The 20,921-nt window shown below is 39.0% G+C and overlaps 1 protein-coding gene across 4 annotated transcripts in view; it reads left to right on the forward strand.

Moving 5' to 3' along the window:
- WASF3 (WASP family member 3) overlaps nt 1-20,921 on the forward strand; it is a 131,279-nt gene that overhangs the window by 85,569 nt on the left and 24,789 nt on the right. The window lies entirely within an intron of this gene.

The raw sequence follows: 20,921 nt of genomic DNA on the forward strand, positions 1-20,921 counted from the left end.
TACTTTTATTTATCTTGAAGAAACGCTGCAGGTAAGTATTGGTTTCTTTAATAGAATTGTACTGTATTGTTACGGATATATTTTTAATATCTGTAATCATTAGCTAAGGCAAAAGTATGTAAAGAAATTACATAAAATGTTTTTTAAAATAAAATTTTTCTGGAATCTAAGCTCTTATGATTGACTTTTGGTAGTGGTAATTGATAAAAATATACAAATTCACATAATTACATGAAGACTGCTTGTAAATTATTGAAGGGTAAAATTGTTTTTGCGTGTATTTATTTTTGTAGGAATGCTTTTAGTCTCTTGTTTTTATGGCTGAAATGCCTGTTGGCGCAAACTGTAAGTGATGAAAGCCAACATAAACTGTCAGAGTTTTAATAATCAATCTGTATCTCATGCTGTAATAATCAGCGGAGTATTGTGTTAGTTGTGTTTATGGTGTTTGCTTGGCCACAGTCTCCTGTAAGTGAATCTGCCCACACAGTATGCCTTGTTCTACGTGACCCTTGTGGTAAATAGAATAGTAATAGCCCCTCCAGATATGTCCATGTCCTTATCCTTGGAACCTGTGGATGTGTTATGTTACGTGTAAGAGGGAATTAGGATTGCTAGTCAGCTTACTTTAAGAGAAGGAGATTACCCTGGTTTATCTGGTTTGGTTCAGTATAATCCACAAGGGTTCTTTAAATGGGAAAGGAGGGAGGTAGAAGAATCAGTGCCAGGGTGACGTGATGTGGGAAGGACCCAATTGCCTTTGCTGGCTTTGAAGATGGAAGAAGAGGGGCCATGAGCCAAGGAATGCAGGCAGACTCGAGAAGCTGGAGAAGGCAAGGAAATTGGTTCTCTCCTGAAGTCCCCAGAAAGAACACAGATCTGCCCATACATTAGTTTTAGCCCAGTGAAATTCGTTTCTGACTTCTGACATCCAGAACTGTAGGATAGTAATTTGTGTTATTTTAAGCTGTTATGTTGGTGGTAATTTGATACAACAGCAATAGGAAACCACTCTAGCTTTGGTTGTGTTTTGTACCACCCTATCCACTGTAGCCTCATGATTGGACCAGGGCTGGGATCCTGCCTAGTGGTTAGTCAGTTCTGAGTTACGCTACTGGAGTGCATCTCAACCTGGCTTCTCTATCAGAGTCACTTGGGGAGCTTTAAAACAGGATGCTAGGAATCACCCGAGAGATTGTGCTTCCGGTAAGCACCAGAGATGACCCACAAAATTAGACACCCATGTGTCTGGATGGAAAAGATGAGCTGGGTCAGTCAGATCGTTTCAGGAAGTTCGAACTAAGAAATGCAGTGAATTTGCTAGTCTCTTATGAGACCTACTGCTAAAATGTCATCTGGGGGTGAAAAAGCCGTAATGACCACCGGTTAGGCAGAGTTGTGGGAGGGGGCTGAACCCGGGAGGAAGCAGAAGGAAGCCAGTTGATGAGGAAAGGCAAAAGAAGGATGTACAAAGAGAAGCAAGAACATGAGCGAGACCGCAAGGCCCACAAGGTGGAGGCAGCAGCTGCTTCTTGACCTGCCCAGGATGGCTTTCCCCTCCCATTTGTGGTACAGGGCTTGGGTGTCCTCACAGTGACCCTTCCTCACTTCAGGTTCGTTGAGTGCATCTGGGGCTTACAACCCAAAGAGCGTTACAGAAAGAGAAGCACAGTGATATATACTGCCAAGGATATAATTTTGGAAAACGAAGATAATTGAGTGCAATGAACTGAATGTTTGTGTCTCCCAACAATTCTGCATTGAAATCCTAATCCTCATTGTAATGGTCTTTAGAGCTAGGATTTTGGGGAAGTAAGAGGTCATGAGGTGGAGTCCTCATGAATAAGATTAGTGCCCTTATTAAAAAGGCCTGAGAGAGACACCTTGCCCCTTCTGCCTAGTGATGCCAAAGCAATGAGGCACTGTCTTGAAAAAGAGAGAGCAACCCTCACTAGACGCCAAATCTGTTGGCACCTTGACTTTGGAATTCCCAGCCTCCAGAACTGTGAGAAATACATTTCTATTGTTTATAAGCCACCTACTCTGTGGTCTTCTGTCATAGTAGCTCAAATTGCCTGTGACACTGAATTACTGATTGGTGATAGAATATCAAAGTAGATTATCTGTAGTTTATTAGTGTTTGTTCATTCATTCTTCTTTGTATTTCATATAATTATATCTCATTATCAGGTACATGATTGTGATTACCAGCAGCCTAAAGTAGTAGTCTTCCTTAAAAGATGCCGTTTTATGGGAGTAGACATTCTCTGTTTTAATCTACTATTCTTTTACACACGTTGTCTGGCAAAATAAATAAAAATATAAATATAAATGTGAGACAAGTGGAAGAGGAAAAATATGTGACCTGTAATCAAGGGAAACACAAGTCAGTCAGTAGAAGCAAGACCCACAGATGACCCCAATTTTGGAAATAACTGATGAGTACTTTAGAGTAGTTATGAAAAATTTATTGAGGGGGCATCCAGTTTCTGGTCTGGCTTTTAAAGAGTTTGGAAGTCACTCCTGTCTACACAATAAGAGGAAGTTCAATAATCTGAAAACCAGCCTTTTGAAAGATCCGTGTAAGAACTGAAGTTACAGGACAAACTGATGCTCCCAAATTTGGAAAGTAAGTACAGGGGACAGCAAATAACTTTGAATTGGGTTCTGCTTAGAAGTTAACCACATTTATAATTTTAAAAATAATTGATAAGTCACATCAACATGATTATAAAGTAGGAAACAGATATGCAGTTATTACAACCTGCTACAAGACAACACTAGCACATAGTAAATGACATCAATGTTTTGCATGAATCTTTAGTTGTTCGTGGTTTGCCACTGGATATTAATATATTACAGGGGATGAGGAAAGTTATATGCAAATATATATGAGCTAAAGTTGTTAGGAAGAATAAGATAATGTAAAGGAATGTTTTTATGTTATTTTTAAATTTTGTAATCATTCATCAGGTATTTAAAAATTTTAGGAATGTATGAGCCTATAGTATTAAAAGTCTTCTTTTACAGAGTATTCATTCCTGTGACAAAGTCAAAACATAATCTTTTTTTAAATTCCTTTGGGTACCTACCCGGCCATTATTCAGTGGGTCCAAATGAGAATGGATCATCTTAATCCTCCCCACTTCGCTGCTCACCCCCCACACCTGTGTCACTCCCCTCCCACCCTTACCTCCACTCCCCACAGCAGAAAATCATTTTCAGGTACAGATTGGGATAGATGATGTATAATTATCTGCTTCCTATAAGTGATACAGAGGGGGACTAGACTTTCTCTACGTATGTATCTTAGGGGAAACACCAGTGCAACTTAGGGATTTGCCTTGAGCCTGCCCTGGTCATCCCTGCTTGAGCAGCAGGGACTTGCCCTGGGAGACCTACTGTGAAAACCCAGGGCAACTAATTGTTCTAGGGAAGGAAAAATAGACCAGGACTCCACAGGGAGTTTCTTTGGTCTTTTCTAAATAGGAAGAGAGTTACCTGATCATTCTGATTCTTGTCACACTTATGGAGACAGTTCAAGGTCATGAGGATTTAAATGACTTTGCATAAAGCAAGAAAAGAATCTGGTCTTAGATAGCAAATGGAATTCTGAAGGCCCTACAACTTTACATAACTTTTAGGAAATCTGTAGGTTTTTAGCTCTGGATATGCTCTTACTACATCCAAATCAGACACTTGACTTCAGGGGCCAGAAATTTTGTCAACGTTAAATTTTTAACAGGCTTTTTAGGGAATTGAAATCTTTCCAGTGAGACTATATTGAATTTGGTAACAGTCATAGAAATGAAAGAGAGGAAATTTGTAACATGAATGACCATATAGTTTAAAAAGATCACCACATTCAAAGGTTTGTCCAATAATTTTTTTAAGTCTGTTTTAATTTTCAGATTTTTTTCTTTGAGTGTTACTTCTGATACAGTACAGTGTGAGCAATCAGAGTGGCTGGGGGAGGATAGCCGCTTGGCAAACAGTTTTAGGTGTGTTACTTGGTTTTCTGGCTAGGGAATTTTGATTTTTTTTCTTCAAATAATGACAGTTTAGTGTAGCAATTAACATTAAACCGGGAGTGCTTTTTCATCATTTTCCTTGATTAATAATATGAATGCTCTTGTTCCTGTCAGCTAGTTGATCAATTAAAATCACAGTATCTTGTAATCAGATTCCTACTGGTATTATGATGTAGTTTCAATATAATTTGCTTAAAAAGGAGATGACATTTGTGCCAAGGATGACAAAACTTCTTTTTAATACCTCATATGTTTGGTTTTGCTACTTTTTTTTTCTTTGTTCTTGTGATAATAGCTGTTTTTCGCTCCTCCCGCTTAAAATTCTTCTCAGGATGTCACAAAGAAAGGAGTTAGAAATTTAGTGAGCCCTGCCGAAAAAAAAAAAGTTTGGCGACATTAATGGTACTATTAAGATAATATAGAAAATTTAGCATAGAAACACACAAAAGAGTCAACTTTACAAAATTCCGTTAATCAGAAAAAATTGTTTGTAATACTTTGAACATATTTTTATACAGATGGTATTTCATTGTACGTATGGTTTTATAGCCCATACTGTACAGTAAACATCTGTATTGATTCTTATAAGACACATTTTTGAATAGCTGGAGATTATTATATTGATACACCATAATTATTTAACCATTTTACTAATGTTGGACATATAGTTATTTGTGGGGGAACACTATTATAAATTCTTACTCAAAATAATTACATACATCTGTGGTTGTTTTTGATTTTTTTAAAAAAGATTTCTTATGTCTTAGGAGTCATCAGGCTTCCTCATAATGAGCAGGGATAGTCGTCATAAATGGCCCAAAATTCTGTGACTCCATTAATTTTAAATATGCTTCTCTCTTTGCAAATCATTATAAAATCTGTTTAATTTTCATGTGTGGAGTAATTGTACAAATGAGAAAGGAAGTCTGTTTTCTTTTCAAAGGTTTTTAAGTGATTGTTTTTATTAATACTCCTTAAGAGACACATTGTGTTTCCCAGTCAACCAAATGCACTCTAATACAGTTGCTTTATATAATTGGATCTGAAATTTGGAGGTGTGTTAATTGACATAAGTGCAGTTCTACTCAGGATAAAGATTTAAGTATTTTAAAGGCATGCGCTGAATAACTTTCTTGGATGTTTTTAGCCAAACAAGATTTTTTGGGGAGGTGAGGAAGATAGAACACAGTTTATGAAGGAACTAGATTATAAGTAAATTTCTGTACAGTTTGAAGCTAGGGTTGTGGGTAAGTTAAGATAAAATATATTGAGGTGTTGGACAGAAGTTGACTGGGAGGAACACAGCAAGAATTTAAGAATTTTTAATGCTGCAAACTTATTTTTGCATCTCTCATGAACAAAGAAAGCCAGTGCAGGTAGGTAAAAAGTAATGTATACTTAGGAAACTAGAAGATAGAAGTTCTGTCAGCAGGAGAATTGATGGCAAGTATAAGAGCCCCACCACCCCGACAAAAGGCAGGATTATAGGGGATTCACAGACTCTCATTACCCATTGACCTGGAATGTCAGAAATACTTTCTTAAGGGTATTGTAGAAGTAATTATTAGTTAGGTTTTTTATTTCTCCTTCCTCCATATGGATTTTAATATAGCAAGATTTAATGCATCATAATTCTTAGGAGCACAAGTTAGAGAGTCAGCCAAATTTGAATTTTCAGTTCTGGCTATCACTAAATTTATCTGGTTTTATCATCTCTCTTCTTTGTATTTCATATAATTTTATCTCATATCAGGTACATGATTGTGATTATCAGCAGCCTAAAGTAGTAGTCTTCCTTAAAAGATGCCGTTTTATGGGAGTAAACATTCTCTGTTTTAATCTACTATTCTTTTACGTACGTTGTCTGGCAACATAAATAAAAATATAAATATGAGATAGGTGGAAAAGGAAAAATATGTGACCTGTGATCAAGAGAAACAGAAGACAGTCAGTAGAAGCAAGACCCACAGATGACCCCAATTTTGGAAATGGCTGATAAGTACTTTTGAGTAGTTATGAAAAATTTATTGAAGGGGCATCCAGTTTCTGGTCTGGCTTTTAAAGAGCTTGGAAGTCACTCCTGTCTACACAATAAGAGGAAGCTCAATAATCTGAAAACCAACCTTTTGAAAGATCCATCAAAGAACTGAAGTTACAGGACAAACTGATGCCCCCAGATTTGGAACAGAAAGCCTTGTGGGAACCATTTCAGGGTTGCAGAAACTTGGTGAGTTGCTGGAGGCTCATTGAGGACAAGTTTGAGAGTTAAAAGCTCCAGAGGGGCCCAGTCAGAGGGGCTTCCACACTTGTGTGTTTTTCTGCCAGCAACCTTACCAGGTTCTTACATTGAAGATTGGAGAAAAATCTCTTTGTTCATCCATTCAGGAGAGGGGAATAGACTTTAAAATAAGCCCAAAACATCTGGGCACGGTGGCTCACACCTGTAATCCCAGCACTTTGGGAGGCTGAGGCGGGTGGATCATGAGATCAGGAGTTCAAGACCAGCCTGGCCAAGGTGGTGAAACCCCGTCTCTCTAAAAAAATACAAAAATTAGCCAGGCGTGGTGGTGGGCACCTATAATCCCAGCTACTTGCGGGGAGAGGCAGAGAATTGCTTGAACCCAGCAGGCGGAGGTTGCAGTGAGCAGAGATCACACCACTGCATTCCAGCCTGGGCAACAGAGTAAAACTGTCTGAAAAAAAACGCCCAAAACATTTGACTCTTTTTAACATGCCTGCCCTCGAAAGAAATTATTTCAACAGAGCCTAACAGACTGAGATTTTACCAGAGCTTAACAGACCTGGTTGGAGGGAAATACCCAACTCCAGTCCCTTCTGGTCGTCCTGCCTAACCTGAGGGGAAGCGGGAGTGAGACCCAGGGCCCCAGGCTCACTAGAAGACTGAGACCCCAGTCATAGGACTGTATAACACTCCCTTTTCACTGCCCCCCACCCGACACCCTACCAGCACAACATTAAGGGCCTGTGTAGTGGGATTCCTTTCATCTTGTTTGTCATGTCTGGTTTTCATCAGAAAATTACAAAGCATACTAAAAGGCAAAAAACACCGTTTGAAGGTACAGAGCTAGCATCAGAACCAGATTCAGATATGGGAGGAGTGTTGGAATTGTCAGACCAGGAATTTAAAAGAACTATGATTAATATGCTGAGGGATCTAATGGAAAAGTAGATAACATGCAGGGACAGATGGGTAATGTCAGAAAGATGGAAATTCTAAGAATCAAGAAAAATGTATTGAATGTACTGCAAAAGATGAACAATGTGTGAGGAAATAGCAGTTTCAGCAGAGAAATGGAAATCATTTTTTTAAATGCCAGAACTGAAAAATACGGTATCAGAAAGAAAGAATTCATCTGATGGACCTAATAGCAGACAGGACACAGCAGAAGTGATTGGTGAACTTGGAAATAAGTTAATAGAAATTATCTAAACTGATTCACAAGAGAAAATGAATTTAGAAAGCAACAACAAAATTTTAGAGTATTCGAAATATGGGATCATATCAAATCGTCTGACATATACGTAATTGGAATCTCAGAACAAAAGGAGAAAAAGAGAAGGAATAGAGCAGAAGAAGTAATGGAAGATAAGTTTTGAATATTGATGATAGATATCAACTAACAGACACAAGAAACTCAGCAAATTCCTGAAAGTATAAAGAAAACCACGTCATAATAAAATTGCTAAGGAGGCCAAGGCAGGTGGATTACTTGAGGCCAGGAGTTCGAGAGCAGCCTCGCCAACATGATGAAACCCCACCTCTACTAAAAATACAAAAATTAGGCTGGTACAATGGTGCACGCCTGTAGTCTCAGCTACTTGGGATGCTGAGGCATGAGAATGGCTTGATCCTGGTGGCAGAAGTTGTAGTGAGCTGAGATTACACCACTGCACTCCATCATAGGCAACAGAGCAAGACTCTAAAAAAACACAAAAACCAAAAACCAAAAACCAAAAATTTTGCTAAAGGAACAAAGATAAAGAGAAAATCTTAAAAGAAGAAAGAGGAAAAATATACATCATGTAAAAGAAGGGAACAATGTTAAGGATGACAGCTGACTTGTCATCAGAAACATTGGACCAGAAAACAGTGGGTAAGTGCTAAAAGGAAGAAACTTGTCATTCTGTAATTCTATAGTCAGTGAAAATATCTTTTAAAAATGAAAGACATTTTGTTCAGACAAAAATCTCAGAGAATTAGTCCTCCAGCAACCTGTACTACAAAAAATTCTTAACGCTTCAGGGAAATGATACCGTTTGGAAACCTGGATCTGCAAGGAGTCCAGACAAAGTAAATATGGGATTAAATAGAAAAGGTCATCAATAATTAGGTCTGTATCTGCTTAAAAGACTAGTAACTGTTTAAAATTTATGGCATTTATAATCTATGTGACAGTAAAATATGTGACAGTAAATGCTGAGTGTGAAAGTGATAAATAGACTTAACACTGTTGTGTTTTACATTGTTTATGAAGTACTATGTTATTTGAAAGTAGAGATGAGTTAAGGGTACATAGTATAATTTCTAGTAACCATCAAGAATAACATAGATATCAAATGAAATCCTAAAATAATGATTTGATTATCCCAGAAGGCAAGAAAGGAAGAACAAAGGAAGAAGGAACAGAAGGGCCAAATGGAAAACAGTCAGATGATAGATTTAATTCTAACCACATCAATAATTTCTTTAAATAGAAACATTTTAAATTTCCTCTTAAAAGGCAGAGATTATCAGGCTAAATTAAAAAGTGAGACTAAAATACATGCATTTTGAGGATGAAGACACTGATTTAAGGAAAGTTAATGAAAAAATATGCCCTGCAAACACAAGGTATAAGAAAGCTGGTGTGGTTTTGTGAATGTCAGATAAAATAGAATATAAAACAGATAAGCCAGGACCTTTAATGGTGATAAAAGAGTCAAGAACACAGAGCTTTAAATGTATATGTACCTAATAAGAGGACTGCAAACTACATGGAATAAAAATAGAACTGAGGGGAGAAGTAGGCAAACTCTAAATCATAGTTGGAGATTTTAACAAGTACCCCTCAGTAATTGAAAGAACAAGTGGACAGAAAATGTGTAAGGATATAGGGGGTTTGAACAGTATACCAGCCAGTCTGACTTAATTCATCTTTGTATACCAAACTCCCAAGTTGTAGAATACACATTCTTTTAATTTCCCGTGAAACATACACCAAAACGGGACATCTGGTAGGCCATAAAATAGTAAGTTTTAAAAGATTAATATACAGAGAGTGATGATAATGAGATAATTATAATCTTTTTAGATAATGCTCAAATATTGGAAAATCAAACAGTATTTAAAAAATAATCCTTGGGTCAAAGAAAAACTCAAAAGGGAAGTTAGAAACTATTGCTAACCATGTGGTAGTGAACACAAAATGCCAGTGTATTTGTGGGATTTTGTTAAAGAAGTGTATAGAGAAAAATTTGTAGCTTTAAATGTTATGTTAGAAAAGAAGAAAGGTTTAAAATCATGAGCCCATGCCTTGGGTGGGCCCTTGGTGTTGCTCAGCATTCCCGTTGTAATCTCTGTGTTAATTAATTTTTGTGCTCTTAGTTGCCTATTTCATATCTTTCCACCTCGCACCTCCCCACTCTGCTGATGACTGTGCTTCTTATTTCACTGGTAAAAGAAAAGCAATCAGAGCAGAAGTAAAGGTCTTCCTCTGACACATTGCATGCTGATAGGCTCTGCATCCACGTGTCCTGTTCACCCTCCCTTAAATGGACAGGCTGTTCATGCTCCTATCCATGCTGTCTCCTCCAACGGAGCACCGGATCCCATATCCTCAGGGTGCTTCCAGGATACATGTACCTTCTTTCTTCTCTGTATTATTTTTCCCCCTCTTTCTGTGTCATTCTCATCAAGTATAAATATGCAAAGAAATCTCCCAATTTGAGTAAATTTCAGATCATCCTCTCCCTGTCATCCCATTTCTTGCTCCCACAGCAAGATTCCTTGAAGGATGTGTTCATATCTCCATGACCTCTATTTCCCACATTGTTTGTTGTCCCCATTGAGATTTCATCAAACTCAACGCTTTTGAAACTGTGCTTATTGGCATGACCAGTGACTCGCATGCTGCTAAAATCCAGTGGCCAGGATCAGCCTTCTTACTTCGTCTGTTACTGGCATGCGACTCACAGATAACTGCCTCCTCTGGAGAAACTCTCTTCACCTGCACAGTGGTCCGCCACCTCACTCTGGTGTTTTTCCTACCTCACAAGCTGTTCTTTGTCTCCTCAGTGATCTTCCCCACTTGGCTCTTCTCTGCCTGTTCTCATTTACTGAGTGACCTCATCAGGTCCCATGGCTCAAAATAACATCTTTATGCTGATGATGTTCAAATGTATGTCTTCAGTTCTGACCTATCTCCTAGTTTCAAACTTATATACAACTATACAACTGTCCACTCGGTGTCTTCCCTTGGATTTCTAATAGGTATCTCTAATCCCACATGTCTAAAATTTCACTTATGATTTCTTTCTCTCTTTCCCAGCCATCCCCCATCTGTCTTAGCAAGTGGAAGCTCTCCTCTTACAGTGCTTTTGATTGTCTTCTTTCTCTTGTATCAGAGACATCCAGTCCAATAGTGAAATGACGTCAGTCATCTTCAAAATGTGTAGCAAGTCTGTATGCCTGTTAGCTGCCCTGATGTCACTATTCTGATCCAAGTCACTATATCTCTCGCCTTCTGTTGGATTTCCAGTCAGTCCGCACCGACCCCCGCCCCAACAGAAAGGGAAGGGCATCTATTTCTCTGTCCTCTTCTTCTACCCTTTTCCCCATCACTCACTAGCCTTTAGCCACACTGGCTTCCTTGATGTTGCTGACATACACCAAGCACATATTTGTATTCAGCCTGGAAGGTTCTTTCCCTAGATATTCATCTTCCCCCTCTTCAGTCACTTGATACCATCCTATCAGAGAGGCCTTTTGTGACCACTGAAATACCACCACCCACTTCCTTCCACTCTGTTCTCTATAAAAAATATTGCTTTATTTTCCCCATAGCACTTATTTTCACCAGACACATTGCTTGTTTATTGTCTGTTTTCCTCAACCATAATACACCCTTCATGAGAACAGGGGCTGTGTCCACAAGTATATTTCTTCAAGCAACAAGGACAAGGCCTGATACACAGTCGATGCTTGAATATTTGCTGAAAAAATGAATATGCTTAATAATCAATGTATGTTATCTAAGTTCTTAAAATGCTTAGAATATTGTAAAGAAGTATTTTAAAAGTTCATTGTAGTTAATTATGGTTGACGTTTCTTTTTGTTTTTCTTAATTTTTCAAATTTTCTGTCATGAGCATGTGTTAGTTTTATAATCAGGACGGTAGCAGTAGAGTCTTTAATTGGACTTTGGGCCATTTTTCCTACTGTTTACTTTCCTGTATTTTCTGTATTTCTTACAATAACCATGTGTTGCTTTTATAGGAGAAAAAATAGGTTTAAAAAAGAGGAAAAAACTTTAAGCCCAATATTATGACTTGTTATTTTATGGAATTCAATAGGAACTGACATTACAGATACTATAATAAAGTTTCTTTTTTAACTTTTCATTTTGAAATGATTTTAGACTTTAAAAAGATCAAAAACAGTACAAAGAATTTCCATAAACTTTCACCCAGATTTCCCAGATTTTGTTTTACATTTCTTCTTTTTCTCAGACTTCTCTTCCACTTTCCCACCATACAAATACATGTATGCATATATATTAAAAATGATCTCTTTTTTGTCTCCTTTAATCTGAAATAGTTCCTCAGTCTTTCTGTGACTTTTATGACCTTGACACTTTTGTGACCTTGACTTTTATGACCTTGACACTTTAGAAGGGAAACAGCATTTATGTTATGGAATGTCCGTTGGTCTGGATTTTCTGTTTCCTCGTGACTGGATTTAGGATATTGACAGAAATATCACACGGTGATGATGTGTTCTCCCCTGTGCGTTTCATTAGGAAGCTCATGTGTCTGCTTGTGTCATAACTGGTGGTATTGACTTTCATCAGTGGATTGATTACCCCAAGTTTCTGTAATGCAAAGATTTTTTTCCCTATGCGATTAAAAAGTGTCATATGGGGAGACACTTTGAGACTATATAAATGTTCTGTTTCCCATCCTTCTATGAACCCACTAGTCTCAGCATCCATTGATGATCCTTGACAGAAACAGTTGCTGTGGTGGTTGCAGAATGGTGATTTTTTTGTCATGCCATAATTTCTTCAACATTACTTAGTAAGCATTCTGCTGCAAATGCTTTCATTTATTTCCCTATTTATTTACTTGCTCATTTATATCAGTATGGACTGATGGATTATTTTATTCTGTGGTTTATAATCCATTGACTTATTTTGATCCTTAACGTTTTTCCACATTTGGCTGGTGGGAGCCCTTTCAGACAGGCTTCTGTGTCCTTTTGACATCTCCCCACCAATCTTGGAAGTAAAGTCCTTTGAGTACCTTACTCTTTCTAGCACAGCAATACATTCTAGGCTCATGTGGTTTTCTGCCCTCAGCCCTGGAGTCATTTTTCCAAGAAGCTTGATTCCTTTTAGTGGAGTACAAAAAGCCAAAATCTTGTCAAACCAAGATCTAGGTTCCAGTGTGTGTGCTAAAATTTATGAAAGCCCTAGTTATGACTGCTCTTTTGTTCCCCAGAAAGGACTCATATAAGATACCTTGATTGTTCCCAGTAAATCTTTACTTTTAAATACAGCTGAAAATCCACGTACAGTTTTTATGCTTTGGCAATTTAGAGGTGTGAGACAAAGTCAAAACATTAGTGATTTTCTTTATACTTTGTTTTCCAAAGTAAAAAAAAGTTTCTTTTAAGCTATTCGTGTCTTAAAACAACTGAGTAAAGTGTAGTTTCATAAACAAATGAAAACATTTACCTTTCTCTTTACCTAAACTCTCTTCACTTAAAACTCTCTTTACCTAAATTCTCTTTACCTGAAACTCTCCAGAATTTAGAAACTATTTATCAGTGGCTAAGGCCAAAATAATTGTCACCCAGTTACTAAAAATAATTCATTATTCAAAAAATAACATATAATTTCATGTCGTGACTGACCCCATATTACTAACAATCTGGCCAGCCTACAATAAATAACAAAATTGTTTTTCCCCCACCAAGAAACATGACTTCCTGGTAATAAACCTTCCCAATACCAAGAAATAAAAAAAAGTCTTATCATTCTAACCCAAACAAAAATTTATCGTCAATACTTCCATAAAAGTTTTTAATTTAAAAGTACAGTTAATATACAAACATATCCCAATTTTGTTAGTTATGTTTTCTCCGATCTATAACTCACTTTCGTGGTATTTAAAATTATTTATTTTAAATAAATACTACCATATATAATCTATAGTTCCTTGTAATAGTCACATTAAAATAGATTAGGTACAGAAAAAGATGACATCAAGAAAAAAACGAGATCATACTAATTAAAGAAATAAATACAGTTCAAAACATGTTTTCTAATAAATAGACAAGTATACACCCCAAACCCGATACTCATTCCTTATGACTATGACAACTGTGACTAAAGGCTATGGACTTTCCTAGAGAAGAGCCTTCCCGACTACATAATACAATCGCTGCTGGTCTTATATATACAACAGAGGGTTGAATTACGACCAGAAGGGGGAGCTTGTGAGACAAAGTAACAAAAGTAAGAAGCCCTTTGCTCATTCGCTTGGCTTGCCAGCAGAATTTCAACAAAATCCCTTGTCAACAAAACTTCACAAAGCGCCTGACTCAAGGACTGAGAGCAGCCCTCTGGAAGAATGCCCTAAAGATGATACACGGGGTAGAGCGCAGGTTCTAAATCACTGCATTTTCCAAAAAAGGTGAATTAATAATCCTAGCCCTTATCTTTTCCTATACAGAAGATAATGTCTAAGGATTTTGCTTTTATCATCTGTAACCAGATGTATCCTCACATTTTACTCTATTGTAACTTGTATTAGGTTGGTGCAAAAGTATCTAATGTTACTTCTAAACACATTTGATGTACCTGCTAGACACAGGCAGGGCCGCCATCACTTATATATAAACTGTGGGCCAAAATACTACTTTAAAATAGTATAACAACTCTTGAGAAGCCTCTCCCGGGTTACGTTCCTCAGTAAGACTTACAAAGAAAGCTAACTTTAATTCTTCAAAAGCCTGATTTTTCTTTAGTTGACAGAGGCATTTATCTCAACCTGATGTACTTGGACATGAGTTCATGTACCAATAAGTCCAGAAGTGGAACTTTTGTCAACAAAGAATGAATAAATTACATTTACCTCAATGTGCTCCATAATTCAGAATTAGTTTAGCTATTAATGGACTTGCTATTGAAAGAGTGAGTAGAATTCAGCTTTTCAAATCATTTGCTGTTTGCAAAACTGAAGATTGTAATTATAACACTATTCTTATTCATCAGAAAATATAGCTCTTTCCATTTTTTTCTCTTCAGACACTTGTCAGCTTTCAGCAGCTGGCAAAATATTAATTATGCAAGTCTTTAAATTTTATGTCCCTTTATAAATTGAGAACTTCTGAGTGGAAATGTAGTATCAGTTGCATGTTTTTCAAATAGGGTTAGGCATCGGACATAGAGGCAAATGTTGCGTGTCCTTTTCTGCTTATGCAGCATCGAGCTGAGAGTACATGATGTTGTTCTCAACGATAGTTGCTGTGCTTTGAGAGTATTGCTGTCACTTTTGCAAGAGGCTATTGTGTACACTCCCATAGTCTTGGTGTATATGCTGTCCCTATTAATTAGTTTTCTGTACAGCCTAAGGGGATGGGATGGGAGCTTTTAAAGTTGGACTGGAGTATGTGTGTATATATAAATTTATTTTAAACTATGAATGGTCAAGCAGAGACACAACAATTGGTTTCATTTTGTGACTATGTCAGACATTCAGAAGTAAAGAACTGATAGACTTGAATATGAAGCATTTGGAACATGGTGCTCATCTACAAAACACCCAGCATTTCACCAAATGGATTCTATAAAACAGTAGTTCTGAAAGATGTTATTAGGTGTTTCCAGGCCCAGTCACTATGAGAACATGATATGTTAGATGCTTCTCTTGCAGATTGCCAGTGCACATTAGCTTATTAATGACTTTGAGACACCCCAAGGCATAGAAACATGTTTAATCCTTTTAGCTCCTCATTGCCCAGCCTTCCTTGAGCAGGAAGCATTTGTTGGCTTTGTGCTTGTTAACAAGAAACACTGGCATAGATCATGTGTTTTTCATTCAGCTGATAGTTGTTGAGCACTGACTGAGCACAAGCAGTGCAGAGGTGAAAGGCAGAACTCCAACTCTCCTAGAGCTTAGATGAATGAAGGCAAGATTAGAGTTCCCTGACGAGTCCTGTGATCCAGGTCAGCTTAGGGCATTGTGGAGCACAGAGGGGGTCAAATGCTCTTACAGAGCCCAGTCTACATCCTGAGTTAGCCAGGACTCAGTTCTTATGTTTTTGTTCACTTATTCCGAAATCTTTTCTGAGTACCTACTATAAGCCAGGCATGCTCTAGACATTGGAGACTGATATAGCAGTATACAGAGCTAAGGGGAATCCTTGTCTTTGTGGATCGTATGGTCTAGTGGTGGGAGACAGACGAGAAACAAGATGAATACATACAAGTGCATAATTTATTACTTGGTGATTAGTGCTAGTCAGGAAAATACAGCAGAGCAGGGATAAGAGGGGTGTGTGATCACATGTGTGATGAGGTGATGGCATTTAGCCAGGGCTGCTAGGAAGGCCTCACTTGGAAGGTGACATTTGGGTGTAGAGCTAGAGGAAGTGAGGGAGCAAACCATGTGAGTTTCTGGAGCAGAAGTGGTCTACGCAGAAGGAACTGGAAATGCAAAGGCCTGAGGAGAAGGGGGATGCTTGGTATGTCTGAGAAACAGTGAGGAAGCCAGGGTAGTTGGAGTGGGACATACAAGGGAGAGGTTAATAGGAGATGAGGCCCAAAGGTGAACGGAGCTAGGTCGTGTAGGAGCTTATAAGTGGTCATCTGGCCTTTAGCTTTTATTCTGAGCGAATTGGCAAGGCATGGAATGGATTTGAACACTCAGAGGAGTAACAGGATCTGAGGCTGGTTTGGACAAGATGACTGGGGCTGCTCGGTTGAGAGTGAACTGAGCAGGGGTGTGGATGGAGGCAAGGTTGCTAGGAAGACCAATCCCTTGGTGGTTAGGGAGGTCGAGGTGAGTGGTGATTATGCCCTGGGGCAGGGTAGGATCAGGGCAGGTGGTGCGTGCAGAGCAGTCAGACCCTGGATATATTCTGAAAATGGATGTGTATGACAGTTTGCTGGAGAGCCAGTGTGGAGTGTGAGTGCTTGAGAGATGGCAAGGATGACCCTAAAGTCTGTGACTGGAGCAACGGGAAGAATGGAGCTGGCTCTTCCAAGAGGGGAAGATGGGAGAGAAGCAGGCTTATGAGGAGGTATTAGGACTCCATTCCGGGCAAGTTATGTTTCAGTTATTAGACACCCAGTGATGCTGTCAGTAAGGAGTTTGATACATGCGTCAGGATCTCAGGAAGAGGTCCATCTGGAGGTAGAAATTTAGGAATCATCAGCATAGAGGAAGTGTTTACAGCCATTAGACCGGATGAGACGCCTAAATGAATGTTGATGGAAAAGAGGTTGGAATATTTAACACAGATCTTTTTTTCTGTGTCAGTAGTTTTTAAAAGTGGAGTTTTGGGAAATATTAAAACACTAGGTTTAGAAGCAGAAGTAATTAGCTTTTGTTTTTTTTGTTTTTTTTTTTTGTTTTTTTAGCAAAAAGAACTTTTGTTAAATAAAAAGAAAAAGCCAAGACCTTGAGCCCTGGACTCCTGTGGAATTTTGAGTCTGGGGAGGGAGGAAGCAGCAGAGGGAGCGGAGGGCCCACGAGGCGGGAGGGCACCTGCAGGCTCTTGGCAGGCAGGCTTGGCCTGGGCATCATGGTCAGCACTGGGCCATGCCAGAGAGAGGCCGGATGAATGAGGCCTGAGAACTGGCCCTTGACTTAGCAGGGAGAAATGGTCTGCTGAGTTGGGTCAGCCCTTTCATAGAGTGATAGGGCAAAAACAGGACTGGCGTGGGGTTGGGCAGAATGGGGAAAGGGGCGAGGACAGAGCAGCATGGGGTACTCTGGGGAAGCTTTGCTGCAAAGGGAAGAGAGTAAGAGTGTAGGGTGAGGAGCAGGGGAAGAGGGAGGGTTTTTTCAGTGCAGAATTGTAGATTTTTATGATTTTCTTCTCCAGGTTTTTAAAAAAAACTGTGATAAAATTTACATAACATTAAATTTACCTTAACAGTTTTTAAGTGGACAGTCCAGTAGCGTCTTTGTGTGTTGCTATAAAGGAATACCTGAGGCTGAGTAACTTAGAAAGAAAAGAAGTTTATTTAGCTGATGATTGTGCAGGCTGTACAAGAAGCATAGCACGAGCATCTGCTTCTGGTGAGGCCTCAGAAAGTTTCCACTCATGAAGGAAGGTGAAGGGGAGCTGTGTGTGCAGAGGTCACATGGAGAGAGAGAGGAAACAAGGAGCAGGAGGTGCCGCCAGGCTCTTTTTAACAGCCAGCTCTCACAGGAACTACTAGAGCAAAAGCTCGCTCACCCAGGGAGGGCATTAGTCTATTCACGAGGGATCCACCCTTGTGATCCAAACAAATTCTGTCATGTCCCACCTCCAACATTGGGGATCACATTTCAACATGAGATTTGGAGGCAACCAGCATCCACGCTGTAGCAAGTAATGTTAACCACTGTGTACACATGGCTGTGCAGCAGATCTCCAGAATGTTGTCATCCTGCAGAAGCAAAACTCTGCACTCATTAAATAACTCCTCATTTCCCTCTTCCTCTGACCCCTGGCAACCACCATTCTACTGTCTGTCTCTATGAAATGGACTACTTTAGATGCCTCATATAAGTGGAATCATACAGTATTTGTCTTTTGTGACTGATTAATTTTGCTTAGCCTAATGTCATCCTCAAGGTTCATCCATGTTGTCGCATGTGTCAGAATTTCCTTCCTTTAAAGGCTGAATAATACTCCATTGTATGTGTGTACCACATTTTGTTTATCCGTTCATGTATTGCTGGACACTCAGGTTCTTCCACCTCTGCTACTGTGAATAATGCTTCTGTGAACATAGGTATGCAAACGTCTCTTCACATCCTTGCTTGCACTTCTTTACGGGTATATACTCAAGTAGAGTTGCTGGGTCATATGTTTAATTTTTGGGGGAACCACCACACAGTTTTCCACAGCAGTTGTACCATTGTACATTCTCACCAACAATGCACAGGGTTCTAATTTCTCCACATTCTTACCAACACTTTTCTGCGTTTTTGTGTTTGTTTTTTAAATAGTAGCATCCTAATGGGTATGAGAGGTGGTGGTGAGAGGGATTTCAGTCATTCTTAAAACTGTTAAAATGACTGAAATCATGGCAGATTTGTAAGAAGAGAAATGGTAGGTAAAGCACTTAGGCTTTGGTCTGCCCCTGTGAGTGCTCAGGAGTGTCAGTCAGCTACTACTGTGACGAAGGGGGTGCCCATGCCTGAGGCAGAGGGAGCAGAGCAGCTGTGCAGAAGCACAGAGTGTGAGGAAGTGGGAGGAGTGTGGGGCCGCAAGTAGTGCATTCTGGCTGGAGCACCAGGCAGGGGCAGAAATGAGGTGCGGCCAGTTAGAAAGGCTACTATTAAAAAGTCAAAAAATAACAGATGTTGGCAGTGCTGCAGAGAAAAGGGAATGCTTACTTACTGTAAACATGGTGGGAATGTAAATTAGTTCAGCCACTGTGGAAAGGAGTTTGGAGATTTCTCAAAGAACTTAAAACAGAACTACCATTCCGTCCAGCAATTCCATTACTGGGCATAGACCCAAAGGAAAATGGATCATTTTACCAAAAAGACACATGCACTCGTATGTTCATCACAGTGCTGTTTGCAGTAAGAAAGACATGGAATCCACCTGAGTACCTATCAATGGTGGATTGGATAAAGAAAATGTGGTACATCATGGGATACTACACAGCCATAATAAAGAATGAAGTCATGTCTTTTGCAGCAACTTGGATGCAGCTGGAGGCCATTATTGTAAGAGAATTAACACAGGAACAGAAAACCAAATACTGCCTGTTCTCACTTTTAAGTGGGAGCTAAGCACTGGGTACGCATAGACATAAAAATGGGAACAGTAGACACTGGGGACTACTGGATGGGGAGAGAGGGAGAGGGGCAAAGGCCAACAAAGTGTCTCTTGGATACTGTGTTCACTACCTGGGTATGGGATCATTCATTCCCCAAACTGCAGTCACTCAGTATACCCATGTAACGAACTGCACACATACCCTCTGAATCTAAGATAAAAGTTGAAATTATTTTTTAAAAAGCCGGGGAAAAAAGAAATGAAGTACAGTGCACAGGGCCCTCTGTGTCATACACATACACATACACATACTTATTAGATTTTATCTTGAAATGACAGGGAGCAGTAAAGAATTTAAATAGAAATGATGTAGTCAGTTCTTTCTGTTAGATCATTTGGCAGCAGTGTGATGCATGGGTTCAGGGGTGGGAGGTGAATCTAAAAGCTATTGATGTAATTCAGGAGAGAAACGAGGGTCTGGGGCAAGATGGCGGTGGGTGTAGAAGGGACAAGACTTGGTGTTGAGTTAGCCGTAGAGAGAGGGAGCTGTCACAATGACACCATTTCTGGCTTGGGCTTCATTTTGGATGGTGGGTGCTTTTCAACATGGGGATGCAGGTTTGAGGTAAGGTGAAAAGGAGTTATATTTCAGCTTGTACAGGATTTGAGAATCTTAACAGACGTCAACATGGAGATGTTCAGTAGCTAGTTAGATGACAAGTCTGGAGCTCAGGAAGGTGTTCATAAAGCAATAAACGAGCATTAATTCTGGATGCTGCAGCTAGTTATAGTATTTTAAAATGTATATAGTTTGTGTGAAGGCTTTATTTTTTTGCCTTTGTGGAACCATTTTGCATATTATGGGAATGGGAACTGTTGACAGAATTTTAAGTGAACCCAGAAGACCATGCTATGGATATTGAGCTTTAAGAAGCAATTTAATGCTTAGCTGAAAGCTGAAATCTGGGTTTTTCTCTCCTTTTTTGGTGGGGGTGGGGTACATGTTTATTGATTTATTCTTATTTTCTAAGAGGAATTCTTCTTGTTAAAACAGTTACACAGAATCTATGAAATTATACTAATTTTAAATTCATAAGAATTCATTCCCAGTGTCTAGGTGTAACCATTTAAGCAGTAAAATATTTTAGTCCATTTCATTAAGTAGATAAGAAATTATCGAGTGTTTCATGGCATGAAATAATTCATGAAGATTGCAGCCAAGGGAGTCCAGGGAGCTATGTGATAAAAGCAGAGAACTAAAAGTTAGAAGACCATATTTTTGTTTCATCTATTTCTGCCATTTACTAGCCATGGGATTTGGACGGATCACCTTTCTGATCCTCTGTTTAGTCAGCCAGAGAATGAAAACATTAACTTCCTGTTTACCTCCCGGGCTCACTTATTCATTGAACAGGTGTGTGCAGGAGGCATCACACAGGGCTAAGGCTAAAACATGGAACACACGGAGTTCACAGTCTCATGGATTATAGCAAAGAGTACAGAAAGTGGCTGTGAAAGCAGCGTATAAACGATAAAGCACCACGGGAACTTTAGGGTTATTCTTAACTCTAATGAAGTTTTCTTCCTGGGAGGTTCAGGTTCTCTCTCTCATTTGAGTGATAACCGATAGAAAATGAAAATAAAAAGAAATGGTAGGTATCT

Source organism: Gorilla gorilla, chromosome 14 (genome assembly GCF_029281585.2).
Source record: "Gorilla gorilla gorilla isolate KB3781 chromosome 14, NHGRI_mGorGor1-v2.1_pri, whole genome shotgun sequence".
Lineage (NCBI taxonomy): Eukaryota > Metazoa > Chordata > Mammalia > Primates > Hominidae > Gorilla > Gorilla gorilla.